The sequence below is a fragment of the Solea senegalensis genome, linkage group LG9 (assembly GCF_019176455.1).
Source record: "Solea senegalensis isolate Sse05_10M linkage group LG9, IFAPA_SoseM_1, whole genome shotgun sequence".
Taxonomy (NCBI): domain Eukaryota; kingdom Metazoa; phylum Chordata; class Actinopteri; order Pleuronectiformes; family Soleidae; genus Solea; species Solea senegalensis.
In genome coordinates, this window is record NC_058029.1 from 14,525,543 (window position 1) to 14,549,857 (window position 24,315).

At 40.1% G+C, this 24,315-nt stretch overlaps 1 long non-coding RNA gene across 1 annotated transcript; it reads right to left on the reverse strand.

Moving 5' to 3' along the window:
• Positions 1-5,773: 5,773 nt before the first annotated feature.
• LOC122775049 lies at positions 5,774-18,665 on the reverse strand. Its single transcript, XR_006361058.1, has 4 exons — positions 18,563-18,665; positions 16,222-16,341; positions 7,909-7,997; positions 5,774-6,148 (listed from the first exon to the last, which is right to left on the reverse strand). It is a non-coding gene; the product is annotated as an uncharacterized LOC122775049 (long non-coding RNA).
• Between the last annotated feature and the right edge of the window lie 5,650 nt (positions 18,666-24,315).

Below are 24,315 nucleotides of genomic sequence, written 5' to 3' on the forward strand. Positions count from 1 at the left end.
ATTCATTTTTTGGGGGGTTGTGCACATGATGGCATTTCTTGAAACAATGTAATGTAGGATAAAGATTATAGAGGGAAAGTTGTTTTTCCATGTGGATAAGGCCTAAAACTTCATGTCACTCAGGTTATGGTTAGTGGGCATAAAGTAAAAAAAAATCCTGGGTGTCTGTGGCTGCCATTTGCAGTATTATCCAGTAAAGTCCTTACTGAGGAATCAACGTCGCTGTTAACAAAGTATTTGTATTTGCATGTTTTCACATTCAATAATTCACAGCAGCATTGTAACAAAGTGTTGAATTGATTTCCTCACACACATTTACCTCAGTCTGAGTCTTCCTAGTTTCTAATTGGTTATGTTGAGTCAAGCAACATGTGAGTAAAATGTGTGCTGCCTCAGCTTGAAATCAGTCTCAATCCTGCTGCTTATTATGATCTGACCACCTCTCATAGAATCACCACGTCACACTATTCATCTCAACACGTTAAATATTGGTATTTAACAAAAAAAAATACATTTGCTTGCCTGTAACGCTGTGTGTGCCATATGCCTGCCTCTCCCTCCTCGTGCTATTTGCCATCTGCTGGTGGATGAGTAGGTAGGTAGCTGATGCTGTGTGTACCTGGCTGTCTCATGGCTGTCAGGAGGCCCTGTGGGTTGAAGAGGCCTGTCATCCAGAGGAAATCAAGCAGCCCTTCAAAGACCCACGCCTGTAACTGCCTGTTCCGCTCAAGCAACTCTGTGAACCAGAACTGCATGATGCTAGAGGCATGGAAAACAAAGAGAGAGAACGACACAAACAAAGCACTACGATGAAACACTGAAAACTGTCATCCAAGTGGATCAAAGGAAGAGACAATAGGGAGACACTGGGAAAACAAAAACAAAAGAAAATGTATGATGGGCAGGGAAATGGGCCAAAAGCCGATATAACTGCTGATATAAAGTCTCTATATTGCAGCCAGGGAGCTATTCAAGTATAAAATATTCAAATTGTTTGTGAACACGACTTCAATGTCGACAGAACAATTCAAATATACATGTCATGCCAAGTCATTTCTTATTGGGGAAAATAGTCATGTTGTGGGCTGTTTATTTCTTCATTATAGGAGCAAAAGATTTACTAGACAGTGAGGAAGTTTAAAGGGCCACACGGTTGGTGTAGTGGTTAGCGAATCACTTTATTGTCATTAAGCTGTACATACAACAAGTAGTGCAACAAAAAGAGAGAGCGTTCCACAGGGATCTAAAGATTTAAATTTTTAAATACACATTTACACCCCACACACGCACATTCACACTTCCCTAAGACGTTAAGCAGCTCCCACAGTCCTAAAACATGCAGTGGCCTGTAGGTGTAAGAGTGAATTCTTGTAAGTCTCTGTGACGGACTAGTGACCTGTCCAGTGTGTACTCAGTGCCATCCACCCTGGAATAGTCACCAGCAGCCCCACAACCCTCATAAAGATGAATGAATGAAGCAGTTTAAACTAGTGATATCATTATCGGTAGATACTCAGGTTGTGATATCGATATCATGAGATAAAGGTGGTAGTTTTCCATGACGCACATTGCTCCTTGATGTCCCATTCTCACCTCACTTTCTCTTCTGTGACAAAAAAAAGGCAAAGAAAACCAAAAATAGCAGCATTCACACTCGCTCTGTATTATTTTTAGTCTTCTCTGTCTATCACCTTCTCAAACTCACACAACCTTCCATCACCTCACTAACACACATCCCACCCCTCTGACTGTCACACACCAGCCACTTTGGATTGCATCAAAAATGTATCAGTAAATTAGGATGCCTGATTAATTTTCTTTGCATGTAATTTCTATGGACCTGTAATTGATTTATATCAGCAGAGGACATTCATCAATCAAAGTGCTAAATTAGCAGAAAAAGAAATTGTAATTGATAAGCTTTTATTCAAGGAGCTACACCTGTGCCTCCCTGCACTATCCTACTCAGGTGTAGGATAGTGCAACTACATCCATGCTGCTAACTGATTGGAAAATATTAAGGTTTATATTATTATATTAAGCACTCTACTCTGGCTATAAATCTTGATTCAAAGAAAGTGATTTCCTTGTTAGTCAGGCAATATGTTCAGTAGAACCCAGGGCAGATGTTATTTGCAGCTGGACCTACTTAAGTAAACACCCTTGGTTTATTTTTATTTAAAAAAAAAAACTAGCTGAGAAACACCAGACCAACATAAGCAACCTTTTCAAGCAAGAGCCTCATTGTTTTTGTAGTCTTTTCATTCGCAATTCCTCACCTTACAATTTAATATTGATTAACAGCCGTTGATGATAAAGCCGTTCAACGATCAGTTGTGAAAAATGCACAAAGTTTGCATCTCTGTACACAACATGTATGGTTAGATAAACACTGCACATGTTGCTTTACTTCAGCCTTTTCGTGGTGCACACAGACTCAATTCAGGTGGTACGCAGTCAGGAGGTGCTTTCCCAAGCTTGTCATCAGCCGGTCTGGACACCACAGCCTGTCTGGTTTCCCTCCACCACCTGATTCACTTAATGCTAAATACAGAGGATACCTTGGGTTTGTCAGAAGCCAGCAGAGAATGTGAGCCATGAGCAGCAGGTGTGAGCAGTTATTACCTCTAAGGTCAGTTGTTCAGCTTGCAAAACAGTTTGTTAAAGTTTCTTCTTTTCTCTTGAGCTCCTGTGGGGCAGTGTGAGCTGGCAGACGTCGATAAAGCTTATGAGAGAAATTCTCCAACAATGTGGAACTTTTTATTTCTTTTTATTTCTGTTTCCGCTCATTGTTTCCCCCGGGCAAAGCGTAGACTGCCAAGTTTCTCTCTTGTGTGTGTGTGTGTGTGTGTGTGTGTGTGTGTTTGTTTGTGTGTGCTCCTCACAAAACCTTTTCCCTCTGACCAGGTAGTTTGCATTGTTACTGCTGTGATAAGATGTTTCCCTGTTTGTTCATTGATACCCATAAACAAAGTGAATTGTTTCAGTGGACCCAGGACTGAACCAGGGGTTCAATTTCTGGTAAATGGACATGTATTGAGACAAATGGCAATACTAGGGAAATGTGTTTTGTGAATTCTTACCATTGCAGAGACTGTGCAGTATTATTTTTCTCTTCTGAAGAGCTCAGTGGTCATTACTGAGGTCTTAACTGCTGATACAACTCACTCAGCAACAGTCTGGTGACTTTTGATATGACTAACAAATGTGACTTGTACATTGAATAAATCAGCTAAATTAGTTAGTTGAAGTGGTATCCTTATTTTGGAGACTATCTGAGTTCACATTAAGGGAAATCTGCATTTTAAAGGGCTTTATTGAAGGCCAATGAACTTAAGGAAATCTCACCAGGCTCAGGGGGAGATTCCAGTGAAGTGATCCGTATTTTCAATTACGTACAAATATCTGAGAAATGAGAAAGTGCTTCAATTGCAGCAAGGAACCAAGATTTGAAGATGAAACACTCATCGTGATATTAAATATTCTTCAGTTTCAGTGAGTAGTCAGTCTTCAAACTGAAATACATATCCTTAGTTTTTATATGACTGATTTACAGTCTGTGTGTCATGCTTTTCGATGTAGTGCAAACTAGGAATATTCTGGTCGCTAAACAAACTCTCAAACTCTTGAGCCATGCAGTCCATTCATGTCATGGTTTGAAATCTTTATTTTGGTCTTTGTTTTAGGTTTGGGATTTTCCTTTATGTTGTCCTTGTGACTCTGTGAGGGTGTGGCCTCTCTCAGTCTCTACACTCACCCACCTGTTCCACATTAGTCTCATTAGTCCTCCCTGCTCCTGTGTCAGCCAATCAGCTTCCCTTTTTTTGTTGTTAAATTACTCATTCTTCTGTTCCCTGCTCTCCACCTGTGTCTCATTAGTCTCCTTGCTTGTATTTAAATCCAGTCTTCAGTTCGTTCTAGGTCAAGTCCTCTGTTCTGGTTTGTGTTTTTTACCAGTGTTTTTGTCCATGTTTAGGATAATGCACATCATTCAACAAATCACAGAAAACATCAATTTAAATATGTTGAAATTTGCACAATTGCTAAAATACAACCGTGCTCCTAAGGCAGTTAACATAAACCAAACATTTACACAGGACATCACACTAATACCTCACAGGCAGTACTTAACAAATGGAGACAAAAATATTGGAGTTTACTTGCTTGTTTGTGTATTACTGTGTCATCAGCATATGTGGTTTTTATAGTTTGGACCGACATTTGGTTAGTTATTAGCATGGAGACTAAACAGGATTGGCCCCGGTGCTGATCCTTGTGGGACTCCAGATGATTGAGATATGGTAATTGTGAATTCCCTATATATACAGCTTGTTTTGCTGCATTTACTGCCAAGCTTGATAGAAGCCTGACAGTTCATCAGTTTGTGTTGACTGTGTGTGCCAGAGCCACATATTATGTGTATGCATATATAAAAGTGGCTGTTGTCTTGAAATTGGAAGAAAACAGCAAGTTAGAATGTTGAATATCCACCCTGAGCCAGTTAACGGTCGTAGTTAGTTTCAGGTATTTTTCAACTGAACATGTTAAAATAGATGTCAAACATGACATTTAAGAGTGGACCCAAAAGTTACTGGTTCCAAGTGACATCTGTGAATTTCCAGTGGTATAATATCAACATAGCATTATCCAATCTTCCAATTTCAAGGCTTCAAAACAGGAGATTTGATTCTTACTGGTGACAGCACAACTAGTTGGCACTTCACAAAATAAATGAATAAATAAATCAAAAACAACAAAAACCTCTTCTGCATCATAACTGTGTGACAAATATCTTGCGTACACAGACACATGTGTGAACTGCAGTGGCTTTCCTATAGGATGTTCTTTGTTTGATCAGTGAACTTTTCCTTTGAAATGCAAACCTCAAACTATGGCTGCTTTGTCGGCTCCTGCTAATGTAGTAGCATGTTCCTGTTTATAGTTTTTTATAGTAATTTTTTTTGCATTTGTATAATTAAAACTGATTATTGTACTACTACTTATTGTAGTGCTTGACCACTCCTGACCCTTCTGCTGCTGCACGTAACAAGTGATTTTCCCCAGTGTGGGATCAATAAGGTAAAATCTAATCTTATCTAGAATGGTGCAAGGAGGCAGTCTCTATAAACAAAGACTCTCACCTGCACCTGGCTCATTCTAAGGCCACGAAAACGAGATGATTTGTATCTTAAAGCGATTATACAAAGAAATTATATTAAAAAAAATATTAGGATGTTATATTTCTGCCAAAAACTCACCACTGAATTTCTATATTTATTTATTACTCTCGTCCATAAGTCCTTAAGGCCACTGCTTTAAAACCCGGGGTGTTTTTGAGTACAACTGCAGGCGTCTGATGTGGAAGTGTTTACAGACCTTCTGTGGACATCCTCGTGTACAAAGTCTGTCTTTGTGAAGCAGAAGCTTGTGGACATGCTGGGTCTCAAACTTCAGCCAAGTGTGATGGAGTCAGTTGACCTGAACAGGAAGCCAATGAGAGGCATTCACAGGTCATAACTCCTCCTACGACTTCTCATGAAGCCAACTGGCTTACACTTTGTTTCCCCTTTTCAACTGTAAATACTGGATAGGTAGTTTGTTTGTGCAACATAATTAATTTCACTCCAGGGATGTTTGCAGTGGACCAAAGAAAAATACCCTTCAGTAAAAAAAGGTAATGTCCTTTGCAGTTATTTAGCCTCACTAGTCTTCAGAGAAACAACCACTTTTTCCATTTAAGGAAAGCTCTAGCCTGGAAAGATGAAGTAAATCAGTGCAACTCTAACCTGTTGAATATGTCAATAAAGGCTATTCTGCTGAAGTGAATTTATACTGATCATTGTGAAGGTAAAATAAACAAAATATTCTGACTAAGCGGAGAAGACAACATTTCAAAAGACACCTGAGTTGTTTCACTGTAATTACACACGCAAATGTGTATTTTCTAGTCTGTGAGATGGTGTCCTGTGAGGAAAACAGCAGTAAATGAGGAGCAAGCATTTAAAAGGGACAAGGGCCTGGTTGTAGTCCTTTGGTGACACCTCCCCCTCCTCCTCCTCCTCCTACTTCTCCTGTGGGGCCTCCACATGAAAAACATGCCTTCCACTGCCTCTTGTTATGGCTTCTCTGTGAGTCAACATATACAGCTCTGACACAGAAAGACAAAGAATTAAAATGTTATTTTGCATCTCATAAAGTCAAATTGGGACAGAACAGGGTGATGCATGAATAATAATAATAAAAAATAATACATTTAAATTACACACAATTCACTGTGCACAGTCCAGGTTTCACAAAGCAAATGTCCAACTTGTCCTAATGTGTTCTGAGACCGAGGTGAACATGTGGTTTTTCTGCAACTCTTCACATGTACAGCACATTTGGATGCTGATTGTAATTGTTACCCTCTTTAAAGCAAAAAACCAAACAAAACACTGTTGACTGCCAAACCATTACACAAGGCTTGATTACGCTTCATATTATAGTCTACAGACTGGGGCATCACTTTAAGTCCCATGTGCTTCGATGCACATGCAGGAAACCAGTTAACAGAGGAAATAAGATTCAGGTTATAGCAGGAGCTCACATTTTCAGTAAATACATCACATTAACTGGTTAGGAGACATGTGCATATGTAAAACCCTGTTAGAAACCAAGTAAAATGTGTTGTGTTCCTTCATTTCTTGATCATGGAGTTAAATCATTAAGACGCTGAATGGGTGAGATTGAGTGTGTTCTCTAATAGGTAATTATTCCTGAAAAGTAAAGCAACCGGCTACTTTATAGCCATAAAGTAGAACACATCGGCAAGGGAGAGCCACTTCTCTCTGTCTATTAACCAACGAGCAGCTCCTTAAGGATTTTTGAGTACATTAGACGTTACACATTCACATCACACAGCTGGTTTTCTGGGAATTTGAGTGAGTGAATCTGAGTCTCCAATCTCAAGGCTAAAACAGTTAACTTGAACTGCTGTTTGCTTTTAATGTGAAATACAGTGGCGTTTAAAATTGTTTTGTGTGTAATGTGTGCAGTTTGGTGCTGCTTGTAGTGTCAGACGGGAGGAACAGATTGTTTTGTCGGTCTCTTTGGAGGGAGATGACGGCACAATCCTGTCCTCACCTTGTTCTTCTTGGTAGAATGGTTTCATAAACAATAGACTGTTTATGATCCACAAATACACAAATACAGAACTCGTGATAGATTACCTTTCCCACTTGTGTTCCTGTTTCATTTTGTGTGTGTGTCACACTTGTGTGAGTCTGCCTGTGCCCACATGCTCAGCCAAAATAATTGATTGGAAGTTTCTCCAACCTAAGCTCATTTCACAGAACACTGAGCCTCTCCTTCCCTGGGAGCCACCAGGCTGTCAGTCAACCCGTACGGCTGTGTGTATTTGTACCTTAGTTGTGATGATTGTGTGTGTGTGCGTGTGTGTGTGTGTGTGCGTGTGTGTGTGTAGGAAAAAATGACACAAGACTGATATTGACTGGCTGGTGCAAAGGACAGCTGTGAAAAATATTTGATAGGTGTCGGGAGACCACTGTTCAATCTGTGTGTGTTTGAGTGTGAAACGGATGAGCACAGATATCTGCAGACTTAATAAATAAATAAATAAACAAACAAAGGTCCCTGCAGGTTCACGACTCTATCACCTATAAAAAAGGTACACTTGACCAGTCAGGACATGCTAATCTGATCACACTGTGTTTGCATAAGTGTGTATACAGTTTGGTAGTGTGTTAGTGTGGTAACTGTCACAGTGGGTTGAGCTCTACAAGATTCAGCCAGATATCAGGGATCCATATAGCAAAGAATCCACTTGACGTGGAAACTGAACATTAGTGTTTCTAAAATAACTTCATGTAGCTTTTATTATTCTTTTATTGAAAGAATAAGTGTTTTTACCTTTTCTTTCATCCGTTGGTTTCAGTACCGTCAAGGTACTGAAACCGCTCTAAGATTATTGGAGTCCAGTTGAAGGACCTGGGTTGACTCTGGGGAAAAAAAACAGGTGGTACACAAAGCAAAAGGTATCATTAGTCAACCTGACCATGTTGTTTCCAGTGAATCTGCTTGAATGCCCTCAGGTTGACAATATCACACACACACACACACACACACACACACACACCTGAGGAAAACAAACCGTTCCTCAAAACTCTTTCATTCCTTCTGCGATCAGACTGTGAAATGCTCAGTGTCAAGGGTAGTTGCTTGTTTGCTTGCGACTATACGCTGAGCTGCTTCACTCCCAGCTGGAATGTTGTAATGTTCCTTGTTTCTTGGGTATGAATGCAGTCATTATTTATTTACTATTGTGTTTTGATTTTATGCCTGGGAACTGTTAAACCGAATTGCCCACTGTGGGATAAATAAAGTTTTCTGAAACTATCCCTTGCGATCAATTTTCAACCAGCCTGTTGCCTCACAGCCGCAGAAAGACGCATGCATGCCACTGACTGATATTCTCTGATATACTGTACATATGCTTTTCTAGTCCATAAGGAATTCAGTAAACCCACAGTATGAGTAATATATAGACTCATTTAATCAGTTTAGCCCTGTAATAACCATGTGAAAATACCCAGAATAGAATGACTGTAATACACAAACACGAAGTAAAAAAAAAATATGAATCACAGTCCTATTGTGGGTCTCATGTTCAGCAGGTTGGAGCCGGCAGATGGTGAAGCCGCGTGCAAGTAGCAGACTGTGTCTCTTCTGGCCTTGCCAGTTGTCATTGCTGGCTTTTATCCCTATGGTGAGGAGCTATCTGTATCTCCAATTCACTGAATTGCTGCCAATATGTTTGAAATGTGGGTAAACTTAAAAATGTGGGAAATTTACATCTGTTTATTTGATAAGTATGGGAAAAAATATTATCAAAGAATCTGAAAGCTGACGAGTCATATATCGTGCATCACCTGCTCGTGCAACACCTGCTCGCCTTCTTGTTATGTTTGCATTTGAATGCAGTCTTAAATGTAATGAAAAATCAAGCTTACGTTAAATAAGGCATAGGAGAAGTTTTCTTGACGAAAACCTGCACCTGTTCACATTGGCCTCTTATACCATCTGCAACAGTAAAGGGAACAGAGACGTGTGCTCTTCATACAGGCCCCATGCTGTGTACTTGGACATATTATATATAAACCCCTTGATGTATATGATGCCTCTGCTAGTGATGGTGCTTTTGACCTCAGGGCCTGTTCAATTTGCACCTTATTAGCCACTTTGAGTGTCTGCTATAATGTTGTGTATTCTAAATTTTAATATTGACTCCTACAAATCAAATGCAGCTTAGAGGTCACAGCCTGTTCAGACTGCTTAATCTAATGAGCACAGCACAGTCTGTTTCTGGTTTATTAGCTCATGCATAAACAGCCCGAGACTGTCAGGCTCAGGATGTGTGTGTGTGTGTGCACGCGCGTGTGTGTGTGTGCGCGCGTGCGTGCGTGCGTGCGGCTCATAGTAACACTGAGTTATGTGTAAACATCCATTAAGGATATTGATCTAAGTTGTATGGCTTGAAAGTCCACTGGTGAAAATGGACCATGAACGTATCTGATCCACACACTCAGGATAATTTGAGTTAGGCATTAAACAGAGGATCACAAACGCCTTTGGCTGCAGTGGCAACAAACAAAGTGGGGTTTTCAGAACGGCAACATCAAAGTTGAAGAATCAATGTGTGGTAACGAAGACGAGCCAAATGTACCCGGTAAACAAGATGTGTGAAACGAAGGCGACAAGAAATCATCAATCCATAATCTCTCCATACTCATGTTGTGCACTGCAGACACCACAGGCAATATTGAAATGACAAGTATTGGCAGAAATATCTGAATATCTATTTCATTTAAGTCAATTCAATCCCATTGTGGTGATACAAAAATTAAATTTCTGAAGCCAGCTAGGGTCTAGATTTCTTGATATAGTCAAACACTCTGAGGACGCCCTCTTTACAGCATTGTTGTATTGAATTATACAATACTGAACTTGTTTTGAATGCTAATGAAGTCCCTGTTCTCCCTCATTATCTCCTTTATTTTTAAGCACAAAAATCTTTTTCTTCTGGGATCTGATGCGTGTCATCTTCCTCACGTCGACACAAAGGCTGAACACAACTTGTCACGTATTTCAAAACAAAACAACTATCTTTTCAAATTGAATTTGTATTTTTAAGAACATGCAGTGGCTGTAAAATGATGTGGGCTAGCTTTTTGGTCTGATGTTCTCATTCTATAATCACCCAAACAAATCTCCCAGCGAGATTTACAAACCAAAATGAAATGAGAAATGGAAAAAAAACGTGCTTGTAAGATAAACGGCTGCTGCGAAGCTACTGCACATCGTCACTTGCTGTGGGCAATAATAAAGCATTGTTATTGTTCATAAAAGACAACAATTCATTACACAGCAGCAGTACTATCACCTAACCACAGAGAGGTCAAACCACTCACAAATGCAACACTTCCATTTAGTTATTCCGCAAAAGATGTCCTTACATGTTCTGGGTTGCTTTCAGTTGAACAGTTATTCAGTCTGGACTTTTGTTGTTGAGTTTTTAGCTCTGTTTCTGGTTTTCCGTTTTATTATTTGCTTCCTGTTTTATTTTGAAGTTTTTCTTCTCTGTGTTCTCTGTGCCCCGATTGTCTGCCCCGCCCTAATGTGTCTCACCTGTGTCTCGTTTGTCACACCTGTGTCTGATTGGCCCTGCCTCCAAAGTGTATTTACTCTCTGTGCTCCTCGGTGTTTCACGCTTTACACTTTTACTTTTCGTGACATTTTTAGACCGTGGTGTCTAAAACTTGAACATGAGATAATTCAAATCTAGTGTTTTTTTCCTGTGGAGTTTGAATTTGCTCAGTTAATTTTGTCATACTTACTTTTTGATTATGACAAACAGTAGGTATTATAATACCCAAAAACTATAGTTTCATTGGACACCTCTGTCAGTTGGGACTTGAGCTCCCCCCCACAACCCTCTTGTGGAGGATAAATGGGTAGAAAATGGATGGATGAAAGATACCCACACACACACACATACACAGGAGCTGCGACTTGAAGAGAAAGCAAATAATTGAAAAGTGAAGGGCTGGTGAAAGCTGCATGAACTGCAAAGATGGAGGCTTTACAGCTAAGACAGCTCCCCTTTGGGATATTTTTTGCCCATATTTAGTACAGAGCTACTTTTCATCTGATGATCAGCCATTAAAGGAGAGAAAATGCTTTGTTTCTTTTCACCGCGACAGTCAATGAAGGCTTTACAGAAGGTGCATTTATAACATCCATTTCCTTTTGTGTTGTTGTGTGCATGTTTGGTAGTGATGCAAGAAAATACACAATCTCTCTCCCTGTGTGTGTGTGTGTGTGTGGTTGTTTTTCACAATGTGATTAAACAGCATAATGTTTGAATGCTCTGTATTCAAGGAGTGATAATAACCTTGCACTTACATTGTCACACAATCTGTACTTGCCAGAATGATGTGCACAGTACGAGAGGTGTTGCAAGCCTGCATTTTAATAGTCTCATGTGCCTTTCAAAGAAAGAATCTAAGTAATTTGCATCATCATTTTTTTTCAACAGAAACTGTAAAGATAAAACAGATGAAGCGACCAGGTCACAATGTTACAGTACGTCACCAGGGACATTGACATAAATGCTTTGAATGCACATTTTGTTTGAGAGTGAGGATGAATCTGCCTCGCAGCTCACCCGGTCCTCTCGTAGCGACAACGAAGGTGATGATGGAAGTGGCAGCACTAGATTGCGTGGGTGTAAGGCACGTGGTCACATATAGCCTAAAACCTTTCATCACTTACACTTCTTCGGTGCCCACTTTCACCTTCAAAAAGAAAAGTATTCACTGGCAAATTAACCAGAATGTAAAGAGCACCAAGTAGGCATACAAAAAATACTGACACACACATGTAGTGTCAAGAAAACTTAATATGTAATCCAACCAGATTCCACATGTCTGTGAAAATATTAAATAGTCATGCTAGCAAAAACTGTAAAGGTATGGAACTGTCAGCATACAAATGTGCTCCCTGTGTGTGTGTGTGTGTGTGTGTGTGTGTGTGTACGTTCCCTTTCATGTGCTTGTTTTTGCTCTGATAAGCACTTAATTACTCATGACAGCATAACGTCTAATTATCCATCTGCCGTTTTTTTTCCCTGCGGCTGTTGATTGCAGACACCTTCACTTCCTCCTCACACCAGAATATTAATAGACATTAAGCTTTTCAGGAGGCAGTCGACGAGGGGCACCGGGGGGGCGACATGTTCAACGAGACGTCTTACGAAGCAGTTCAAGAGACTTGAGCGCAGTAAAGTGTACTTGCAGTGACCATCAGGTGCCAGCATTTGTTGATTTTGGTGCATGTACTTAATGCTCCTTTGTCTATGATAGAGTGTTGTTTGAGGCATGCGTGAAATAGAGGGAGGCAGCTGCCAGCATCCGCCAGAGGCAGTAAGATGTCCCATTGGCAGATAAAAAAAAAAAGGTTATTTATTTATAGAGCCAAATTATTTATATTTATAGGCACATAATTATATTACCAAAGTTGGGGTGTAACTTTTAAATTTGAACAAAAGTATGTGACATTCAAATCCTTGTCAATTCCTGTTCCTTGGTAAAGTGATGTTTAGATCTCTTGACCTCGGCAATATTCCCGTGCTGCACACAGGAAGTGATTCATTTTAACTCAACGATGGACGCAACGGGAACATTGTGCTAGCAAAACGAGACACAAAGAATGACCCATGAAAAGTTTAAGAAGTGGATTCTACTGCTCACAAACATTCAGTATGCAAACTTGTCTATGCCTTGCTAATAATGTGGCAGTTTTAAAATGTATTGTTGTGACCTCCTCTGCGATAAATCAAGGTTACACAATAGGCTATCTGGATGGGGGGGGGAAGCATTTCCATGTGGAAATGATTGCTCAATGCTTTAACAATTAAGTTAAAAGAAAAGACACATGATTAAAAAAATATCAAACCAATTTATTGGCCGATGGACCAATTTAGTCATGCACAATTCTCTGTTTCCTGTAAAATGCATAATTCACCTTCATAGCTTGCTTCGGGGTTCGTCATTTTGGCCATACAATTCAGAGCCATGCAAATCATATTCTGCAATTTTCCAAATTAAAGACTACTAACTGTAAGAGAACATTGCAGGAAATTGGGGAGCTGAGCTAGAGAGTGGTCTATTTTTCTTCTTCCAGTCACAAATGAAAAGAGCAAAAGCGAAAGCCTTCTAGGGGGAGGACACTCAATATTGAATTTCACTTCCTATCATCAGTAAATGTGCAGTCTTTTAGCCAGTGAGACCTTCCATACATCTGTACTGTAATGTTCTTCAGTCGTTTACACTCTCAATAAGAACTCTTCTATTTAGACTTCCCGTGGCTAAAATCATTTTGAGTTGACTGAGCAAATTTGAACAGTTACTAGACTGTTCACATGATTTGAGGCTGATTTGCTGCAGATGGTTGAACTACCCATGTTGTGCTGTGAGCAATGATTTCCCTTGTCCAGGATACTACAGTGCAGGTGTTATCTGGCAGGAATGAACATTACTAGCCAGGTCCCATCATGCCTACCACCAACACTATCAACACCTGACCATATCTAAAGAAAAAAAAAAAAACCTCCTGTGAAGTGAAGAGAGCAACATTCGTTTCAAACTCACTGATGCTGATGGACAAATCATTCATTTGTAAAAGCCTTGTCGGGACAAGTTCTAGTGACCTTGGCTGGTTTTATTACCACGGCAGAATGTTGCACCAGTAATAAAGTTGGGAATCAGAGACTGTTGTTCACACAAATGTGCATATTTTAGAGGTGGATGAAAAACTCACGTTAAACAAAAATACACACTCTGTCAGGAGATGAGAAAATTACTGTTGTACTTATAAATGGACTGACATACTGACATGAGGTGGGCGTAGTTGAGCTGAATTGCTATTGTTATTTATGATCCAATTTGATAAACAGCAGAACATCAAAAGAAATAAGAGAAAAATAAGTTGACATGCTGCAGGCAAATCAGCAGGCTGCAGCTGAGATATACATATATATGTATATGTATATGTATATATATGTATATGTATATATATATATATGTATATGTATATATATATGTATATATATGTGTATATATATATGTATATATTCATTTTTTTTTAGTAATGAAACATCTTCTGATGCTAAGCTAGGGCACATCATCAGTGATGTTCCTGAGGTCACTGGGTGTTTCGGGTCTTTCAACATCAGACACCCTCGCTCAGGTGACCCAGTCAAGGTTGATCAAGCGTCAGCTTGTGCCCTATAGCAGCATTCTCCCAGCTCTCTTGATCCAGAGTCATCTTTCTCAGCAGATGGCTCTCATGCCAGCATGCTGGCTCTCGATGGCTCTCCTCCTCCTTTCTCCTTTGACGCTGAGTACAATATAGGCTGCAAAACCTCTGCACTCCATCCCCTCGTCTTCCGGTCTTTTCTGTGGCAGTCGCTGACAAGGCCCTCATACTTCTCCCTCTTCCTTTCAAATACGGTGTATATATAGTTGTTTGCTGTTCTAAACTCTGCCCAGACATTCCAGTTTACCACAGGTGGAGACCCACAAGGCCAGCGAGGATATTAAGAGCAAACTGGATGCACCCAATGACAATTTGGAATGGCACAGCAGCAATTCTTACTTTCACAAGTTTGCTATAGAAGTTGAAAACACAATTTCACCATGTTGTTCCACTCATGTTTAAAATGTTTATTGGAGCAGGAAAACATATTTGAGTTTGGCATCTATGGTTGTGATCTCATCACTCACTGCAGATTATGTTACATGAGGAGTGATGAGCAAATATCTTAAACCCCCTATCAGAGCCTACAAGTGGGTGCTTGGTGGTGGTGGGTCTGGGCATCTAATAGAATGACAGGCAGAGCGAGAGAGTGATGGGAAGTGTTGCAGTTTAAATAGACTGACAAATTGGAAGGGTATGTTTGATATATACTGGGGTGAGTGAGATGTGTCATGTACTGACCTAAAAAGCACAAAGTGCACAGAACAGAGAACTATTTCTCTAAAGAAATAAGTTCTCGGTCACTTTGCAGACTGTAACTTCATGAGATCACGATGTCACAGATATGACGAATACACAGACAAGAACATCGGCCCCTAAACTAGGCACCACCTCAGACACTCCCCAGACTGAGCGGAGGCAGGCTCAAAAGAGTCTGGATATCTGTATCATGCTGTGTCAACAATAAGTTAATTTTAACCGTATTCTTCAACAGCCCGACCCGAGCCTGTTCCTGTGTTCACTACCACCACCTCACAAGGACTTGCTTCATACACAGCTCACAGTCTGCTGCTGCATTTTCTCAGGATTTGCTTGGCCAATCGGGAAATAAACAGGATCCGGGAGCACAACCTGTGAGTACGATTTATCATTAGTGGATTTGTTGTGTGTCGTTTTTTAGTTGTTGAGTTGCAGCTCAACTGTTAGCCTCAGGTAACATGCTATCTGACATTTGTTGTGTAAAAAAATGTAGACAAGGACTGGGCTTCTTGCCAACGTACTGTTGACTATTTAAAGGTGTAAAAATGCTCAAACATTGCAATGAGGATTGGACATGTTTGTCCGACACAACAACAGACTGCCTTCCATCTAGTTTAAGGTTTATAACACATGATCATGTCCCATACATGAGATGAGTCAGCAACTTGTTGCTCATTTTTTCATGGTGGAGTCCCATGGCCTGGTTTGTTTGTTTTTTGCTACCTTGGCATATTTGGATGTGTGTCCTTGTATGTCCTCAGGTTGAACCTAATCGTACTCTCACCCCTATATTCTCTTATTGTCTGGCTGTGCCACTGAAACATCTTCGCAACAAATGCACGTGACTTGTCTTACATACTAAGAGAATGGTTCAGCACATACACAAAGTATAGAAGTGGGTTACAGATTATATAATATGATGCTGTTGTCAGGGCCTGGCATGAGATTTTGAAGCCTGGGTCTTGTAGTATTTGCCCGTTGCCACTGGACTGGGCTCTGGTTATTTATCTAGTCCATCTGTCAGCTCTACCAACGCGACCTTAAATTACCCTGCTGTTAATATCTTTGAGTGACAAACGCAAGATGAATGGAGTCCATAATTTAGCAGTCTGCACTTCAAACAGGAGCTAAATGAAACCGGTTGTTTACCTTGTCACCCTTGGATGTGGTCAGTTGTAGGAGACAGGCTGCCTCGCTGTTGGATAAAAAAAGCACAGTCCGTTCCTCTCCATTGTTGTTGTCACAGTTGCTTTTAGCAGCCACCCATTTCTGTAAGAGGATAAAAAGAAATACTGAAGCAAAATCCAGTTTGGGCAAACTAAAGGATGGATAAAACGGTAAAAACGGAATGAGTGAACAATAATATGAGTATAACATACAGGGATAAATAGCAAGGTTAAAAAATGCTTAAACCTGCAGCTCATTCCTGGCCTCCTCCATCCTCGATGTCTGTGGGTCGATATGAAATGTTTGGCTGCATCACAATCACACCATTTGGCCGTAATCATGCTGAATGACTTGCGAGGCTCAATTGCTAATTTTAATTAAGCGCTGATTTTGTGGTGGGAAAACATTGAAGCGATAAAAATATCTATCCTTAAAAGAAGGTCAATACTACCCGTCCTAGATTAACAACATACATCAGTTTGAGCTACAAAAATCCCTTCCGTTGATTGCAGTCGCAGCAGTCGCCCAGACTGAGGTTCCTTTCACAGACAGTGGGTGCATCAATGAGCAGCTGAATCAGATAAGGATGCAATGCTGATGCAACTCCCACAGCCAGTCACTCAGTAAGTGGTTTCTAAACTCTTGATTGAAGCAGCTGCTCGTAAGCGAGGAAAGCATTAAGAACATCCATCACCAGGTGCAAGGGGACAAACATGCCATCGATTTTAACGTTAACTCAAATGTTTGATGTCAAAGTTGAACAAGTGTAGATTCAGTACAATCACATCCCAGCCCATTGAGCTCTTTGCACAGCAGCCGGTTGAAACCAGTTTCAGGGTTCGCGCTGGTTCACTGTCCTGCCCTGACAGCCATTGTTGAATAATAATTGTAATTGTTTAATTGTCAAATCAGAAGCACCTGAGCCTTTTCTGCTAAAACGTCAAAGTGTATTTTATTTATTTATTTATTTATTTATTTAACCTTTATTTAATCAGATAAAAGACCCATTGAGATTAAGGCCTCTTTCACAAGGGTGACCTAGCCAAGAAAGGCAGCAGCTCACGTCATAATAAAAAATAAAAAAAAAAAAACGGGGCGATAACAGTTAGAAAACAAACATTGAAATATAAAAGTGCAAGTAAATAGAGCTATGGTTGTAGTAACAATTTAAGAACGCAGGAACACTGTTCAGTGGATTCCCGTTGTCAGCTATGTCGGAATGTTGAGATTGAGGTTATGCCAATACAATAATTACTAATACTAATAAATATAACCATTTTAATGATAAAGCTAAATAAGTTTATCACTAAACACACACGTTGTCAGATCAGGTCGAATTCATTAAACAGTTCACAAATCACTGAAACAAATTGTTATTTGTGTTGTATTGATAGAGCATAAACTGTTCAGTGTCAGAGACATCTGTTTGCTTAGAAACCAACTCGCTGTTCTAATGACATGATGTTATTTGTCACAGAACAGATCGTACTGATGTTGAAAAACACACACACACACACACACATATTTTCACAGATGTGGAATCACAAAGTGCGTCACAAGGACAGTAAAAAGAATAAAACAATAAGAACCCTAGTCTACCTAAAAGCCTGATTAAAAAGACATTTTTTAACCGCTTTTCAAAAGCGACAGCTGTGTCTAGGCAGTGAAGGGAAAAAGGTAAGAGCGTTCCACAGGTGCCACTGCTTAGTACTAAAATCTGACCATGTAGATGTAAGGAAAAGTTAGGGTCAAGATTTTAAAATGTATAAAATGTAAAATTCACTGATAAAGGAGGCTGAAACAGGCAGGATAATATGAGCCCTTTTCTGAGTTCCAGTTAAAAGCCTTGAGTTCTGTCTTCTTATTTAAACAGGTAAAAAGACAATCATCTCCTATTCAACCTTAGACACAAGGGGTTTCAATTTAGAGATATTACGGCGATGGACGAAACAGTATTAGCTGTTTAAAACGTTGTTCAAAGGACGCAGAGTCAAGGATAACACCTAGGTTCCGAACATAGGGCTGGACAGAAGAAGCTAAAGGGCCAAGAGGGATGACACTGTCAGGGGCAACAATAAGGGTTGCTGATGATGTTAAGTTTACCTGAGAAACTTCATCCACCATGCAGATGCAGCAGGAGTAGTGCATTTCAATGATTCATTACAAATAATCTAAGCGATAAACTGAATCCTATCCTGAATTTTTGAGCTGACATATTTATAGTCCAGCGAAATTGACAAGAGTTGGAGGTGACGTGGCAGAAAAGTGACAGCATGACATTTTTGAAGAGTTTGAGCTCACAAAAGTCAAAATCAACCATGACCTGGTGAGGATTGGTGAGGAGACCCATGTACTTTTGGCTGGTGGTGATGAGTGGCTGTCGACATGGTGAGCAGCATGTGAGTGTTGGTAGGCAGGAGCAGGAAAGTGGGTCAGCCACCACCAGCCTGAACACTGACAACAAGTAAATATACGAGGGAGACAAAACAACAGACAACACTATAATAGGAAGGGAAGGCGAGGGGGTGGAAACATTATGGACAACAAAACCTGAATAAATAACACGAGAACTGGAATTAACTGCATTGTAATGCATATAAATACTGGTAATCACAGGTCTCGATACAAAAGGGATTTTATTTGTTTACGAGTCAGGCATCAGACTAAGCTCTACAGCAGGTCGGGAGAATGTTCCTGCCGATTCTCCAAACAATTCTGCAGGTCCATAGTTTTAATTGTTTCTCTTACATCCTTATCTTAAACCCCACATTTGACGGTTGCCCCATATATGGGAGTAATGCAGTGTGAACATTCTATGAAAACACAAGTAGCTTACTATCAAAATGAACAATGTAGTCATAAATAGTGAGGATGTACTCATGACTACATCCATCCATCTTCTACTGTTTTATCCTCCGCATGAGGGTGGGGGTGCGGACATAGCTGACCATAGGGTTAGAAAGGCGGGGTACACACCCTGGACAGGTCGCCAGTCCATCACAGGGTCACAAACACTCACCTATGGTCAATTTAGAGGGTCCAATTTACATAATCTCCAAATCTGCATTCTTTTGGACAATGGGAGGAAACTGGAGAACCTGGAGAAAACCCACACACACACAGGGAGAACATGCAAAGAACATGCAGAGAACTCCGTGCATAAAGGCCCTTGTTCTCATAACTTCAGATTTGAAGGTACTAACATTTATGTTCACACATTAATAAATGAATGGGATTTAATGCATAGGTTTTACTGTGAGGAAATTTACTGTGGTGCAACTGTGAACAAGAACAAGTGTGAGCTAAGTTAGAGGATGAAATATTGAACTGAAATTATGAACTGAATAAGTAAATGGCTGTGCCAGTCATATATATATACACTTAAACGAATTACAAAAGGAAATTGAATAACCAGTTTGGAACCAGGCTAAGTAGTGCAATGGCTTGCTTTTTCAACTCAGCTGAGCAGAATGAATGTTCCTCATTACATTACAAGCTTCACTGGAGCAGGCCGTGACTAAATGTCCACTTGAAAAAATTAACTGCTGTTCATGTATTTGGTGTGCAAAAGAAAGCATTGCACGCGTCTAACCAGGCTCCAGACGCCACGCCAGATGGTTCTCCTGCACTGTCAAGTTCAGGGAAGGAAGTGAGTGAGAGGTGTGAATGTCTGTGATTGCACGTAAATACCTGCAGAGTTCATGGTCAGTTCTCAGGGAGACACGGGCCGAGAAACACGACAGAAAGTGAAAGGTGCCGCGTTGTTGAGAAGATTCATCTGGACGGCTTCTGTCTAGAGGGATACAGCGAAATCAAATGAAACTAACTGAAAAGAGAATAATAAAAGAGTTCAGACGCGTCACAGGTGCAGGGGCTCCGAGACTCAAGGTGGAGATGCAGGAATTGAAAGTGGGGAGATGGAAAGAAAGAGCAATAGATGTGTGATGTGGAGTGGAAAGGGAGGCTGGGGACAACAGATACAAAACAGGAAAATAACATTTTCTTGGTGGACACTGAGCTGTAGTGAAAGCTGTGTAAGCGATTTAGAGACAGAGATTTGTCTGTGTCTGTGATTGGGTGGCTTAGGGATGAAGAATCTGGAGCATTCATTTAATAGTAATCTATATCTGGGAGGACCCCCTTCCCTCCCGTCTTTTGGTTCAAATGTATCTCTGTCTGGAAGTCTGACTGGCCAGCTTGAAGCGACTGCTGAGCTGGAAACCAGAAAATCAATTCTTCAGGCTGTGTGCAATGCTAAAGCAAAATGTCATGATCAAAGAGGACAAGCAGAGAGTGTCCTTGTAGAGGTTGCAATGAATAAGAGGGAGAAATCAGAATGAGTGTTTTGGGAAAGGGAGAAGAGGAAGAAATGAAAGATTGGGAGAAATTCAATAAAGGACAAAAAGATACTAAATGGAGGATGGGCAAAAGAAACCAGGGTTGAGCAGAGACCATGAGGTTCAAAGAAGATGGAGAAAATGAGACAAAGTGTTAAAAAAAGAAGGAAATTCATCACCGAAATAAGAGAAAATAGAAAAAGAGAAAAAAAATCTAACAAAAGAGCAATGCATTAGCTCTAAAGTCATTGTTATTAAGCACTCTCTGCGTGTATGTGAGTGTGCATTATGCACATATGTGATGGGCCAACCATTAAGATTCAGCTCAGTTGCCATGTGACAGGTACAATACATGCACAGGAAGTAGAGAAAGCCTATAACAGTATGTAAAATGTGGTATAATATAAATAAGAAAAATAACAGTGTGGAGTTAACAAGGAGAAAGCATGAAGACTATATAAACCCCAACAGCAGGAGGGGAGTTCTGCAATGAGAGGACCTCAAGGGGCTGATTAAAATGAAAAGGGGAAAAGGAGAGTAAAGACAAATGTGCCAGTGAGAGTCGTTTGACTGCCTCCTCAGTTCCTCTGCCTGCTCGTCTCATCTCCTCTCCTTTTCACACTTTCCATGTTTCTGTCATTTTTTCCTTGCTCCATTTTCACTCATGTTTTATCGGGCCAGGAGCAGCGTGGATCTCCCACAGCAGAGCAGAGCAGACAGTCTGGTTTGAGCTTTCACTGCTTTTCACTCCTCTCCCTCTCGTCTCTCCAGCTTCTCCTAAAACACTTCAATACAGGTCACATTGAAATCTCAATTTCTATTTTGCGCTGAACGTCTTTCAATTGTGCAACTTCATGTGCGTGACAGCCACAATATGACACAAGACGCAGTCTTTAAAATGCGATGATATGCAGTTCTGTCTTTCGATATCATAAACCTTTTCTTTATGCGCATAAATATGATATTCATGTTACTTCATATCAGTGATAGATGTTGCTGCAGGGAATCAGTACATTAAAATCTTTATACAGAACAAACCTTGACCTTGTTGAACGATGTACAGTTAAAGATGCTGTCGGTAATTTGTTTCTAAAATGCGTTTTATCTCATTCATTAAAATCATCTTCACATCCTAATATGAATCTCTGACAGCGTATTAGGGCCAAACAACGAAAAAAAAAATCGAATAATACGACAATAAAGTCGGAATATTATGAAAATACAACATGAAAATATTACGAGAAACTGCCATAAAGCCTTGGGCCTTCTGTTATTGGAGTGACGACACTGTGCGCGCCGTAGTTCCACTCCTTCTGGATCCAAAAATGGAATTCAATCATCAATCGAATCATTTCTTGAGAAACGACAAAACCCCTTTGAACAGCGCGCAGATGTAACCAGCTGTAGCCTCGCTGTCCACCACTACCAGTCATTTCCTCCAAGTCTGTGTGATTCTTTCTTCGAAACAAACTCAGTTTCTTGCACAATCTTTTAAAAGACCTGATGCTGATGATAACGGGGTGCTGAGGTGACAAAAGATTAAATATTCCTTTATTTGTGAAGCCCAAACCAAAATATAACTTGACTTCAACTTCAGCTGATCACCCGACTTTATTCTCGTAATATTATGACTTTATTCTTGTAATGTTACAACTTTTTTCTCATAATGTTATGACTTTATTCTCGAAAGATTCAAATTCAAAAGTTGTCTGGAAAAGAAAATGGTTGTCTGTACACCTTGCAATGACGCAACAAACATGGCCCATCATTTTTGATTAGCGTGTCAATTTTAACCAGGACGACACCTTTACAGGTCTAGTGTGTAACATGAGTGTTTATTGGCATAAACTGTATATCACCATCTGGAGTCAGCATGTTTCTATAGCAGCTCACATTGTTGTAGAAGACACAATTGTTGTCACATTTTAAAGAGGGAGTTAACTACACACACAATGGCATTAACCAATGAGGCATTAACCAATGAAGAAGAAAGAGTAGAGCGCTGTGAAAGTGTTGGTACGCAGAGGTTTGTCTCATTAACTACTTCTTTAACTGAAACATAATCTCTGACTCAAACAAGTAGCACCAAAACTATAGACGTGACTCTAATGTGACATTGTGGTGTGAATAAATAAAATAATTCATATAAATAAAATAATTTGCCTTGAAGTGACTTGCCAGTGAACGTCAAAAAGCTTCTTGAATTAATGGAAACGTGTCTTTAATTGACAGAGCATCAGGAGGCGGCTAAATTTAAAACATTCTATCGCACTTAAAATAAAAAAAAGAGGAAGAAAAAGAGTGATTGCGACGCATTATCATCAATCACAACACATTTGTGTTTTGTATCAACAGCGGCAAAATAAATGTGCCTGTCATAGGAGATGTGTGCGTAACTACATGCCCGGGAGGACAGCTTTAATTACCAGGATAAGTTCTGACACATCTGCTGCTACACATACTGTATGTCGTCTATCTCCTCATCATCTGGGTTTGGACACCTGAGTACACGTCTATTTATGTCACGGATGTCATTATAATGTCTGTGTCATACGTGTTGTCTGTCCATATTCATAGAACAGGATATGCAATAATAACACGTTGAGCTAATTACGTATTGCTTCACGTACAGTGGCCGAAATACCTGCTGGGTTAGTCTCACATATTCATTTTATGATTCACGTAAGCTTCCTCTGACATAAAGTCACCTTAACACATCTGCAGCACAAACCTCCCTTTCTCACATAATACACACAACACACACGACCACAGATGCTACTCCACCTTGGCGCTCGCAGTATTTATCTCTCCGACTAAAGCAGCTGCTGCTTCATTTCTGTCCAGTCAGGGAGGGAGAGGAAGAGGAGCATGAGGAGGAGGTGGATAGGGAAGCAGAGAGAGAGAACGCAAAGGAAACAAAGGCGGATTAGAAAATGTAATAAAAATATAAACACGCAAGCAGTGGGAGTTGAGCAAAAGGCAGCAAGACTTCTACAGCGTGTAGTGTTGTGGCTGGTTGTATGGACTGAAAAGATTTCACTTTAATTTGTTTCTGGTTTGTTTGCGAATGAGCCTTCATCTGTTTATGAGCGTGAATGACTCACAGACTCACAGGGAAAATATGCTTAAGTGTAAAAGTGAAAGCGTAATGGCCAAAAATGATTAGGTTGAGAGTCTAGTCACTAGTTTCTGTGTGTCGCGTATAAAACAGAGGCACGGCAGTTTCATGCAGCCGTGCTGTGATGACTCCGCCTACGTTGAGGAGGAACTTTATTGCCGAGGCGAGGCGAGCTGGGACCATGTAGTGGAAACACGGCTAAAGTTACGTGTAAACGGTGAACACGAGATAAGAAACATGATATTAACATTATATATCAATATCAAGAAATATTAATCAGTGTTAGAAAAGGGAAATGTGATGGGGAAAAATATTTACCGGGTTAGACAGATAACCAGTTTAAATAAAATAAAACATGAGCTTTTTTTGGGTCCTGATTTTAATTAATTCTAATAAACTGCTCTCTATGAAATAATAATTGCATTTCAGTTGTGACACGCGGTTTAGCACATGAGAGAATTTTAATCTGTAGTCATTCACGTGAGAATTAAGAGAAAATTGCAAAAGTGAAGTTGTGAACCGTAAAAAAAAAAGAAAAAAGAAGCTGTGTTACAGTTACATTGAAAGACCTGCACATTTCTCACTTTTAATGTTTTTGAAATTAATTCCTAAGGATTACTT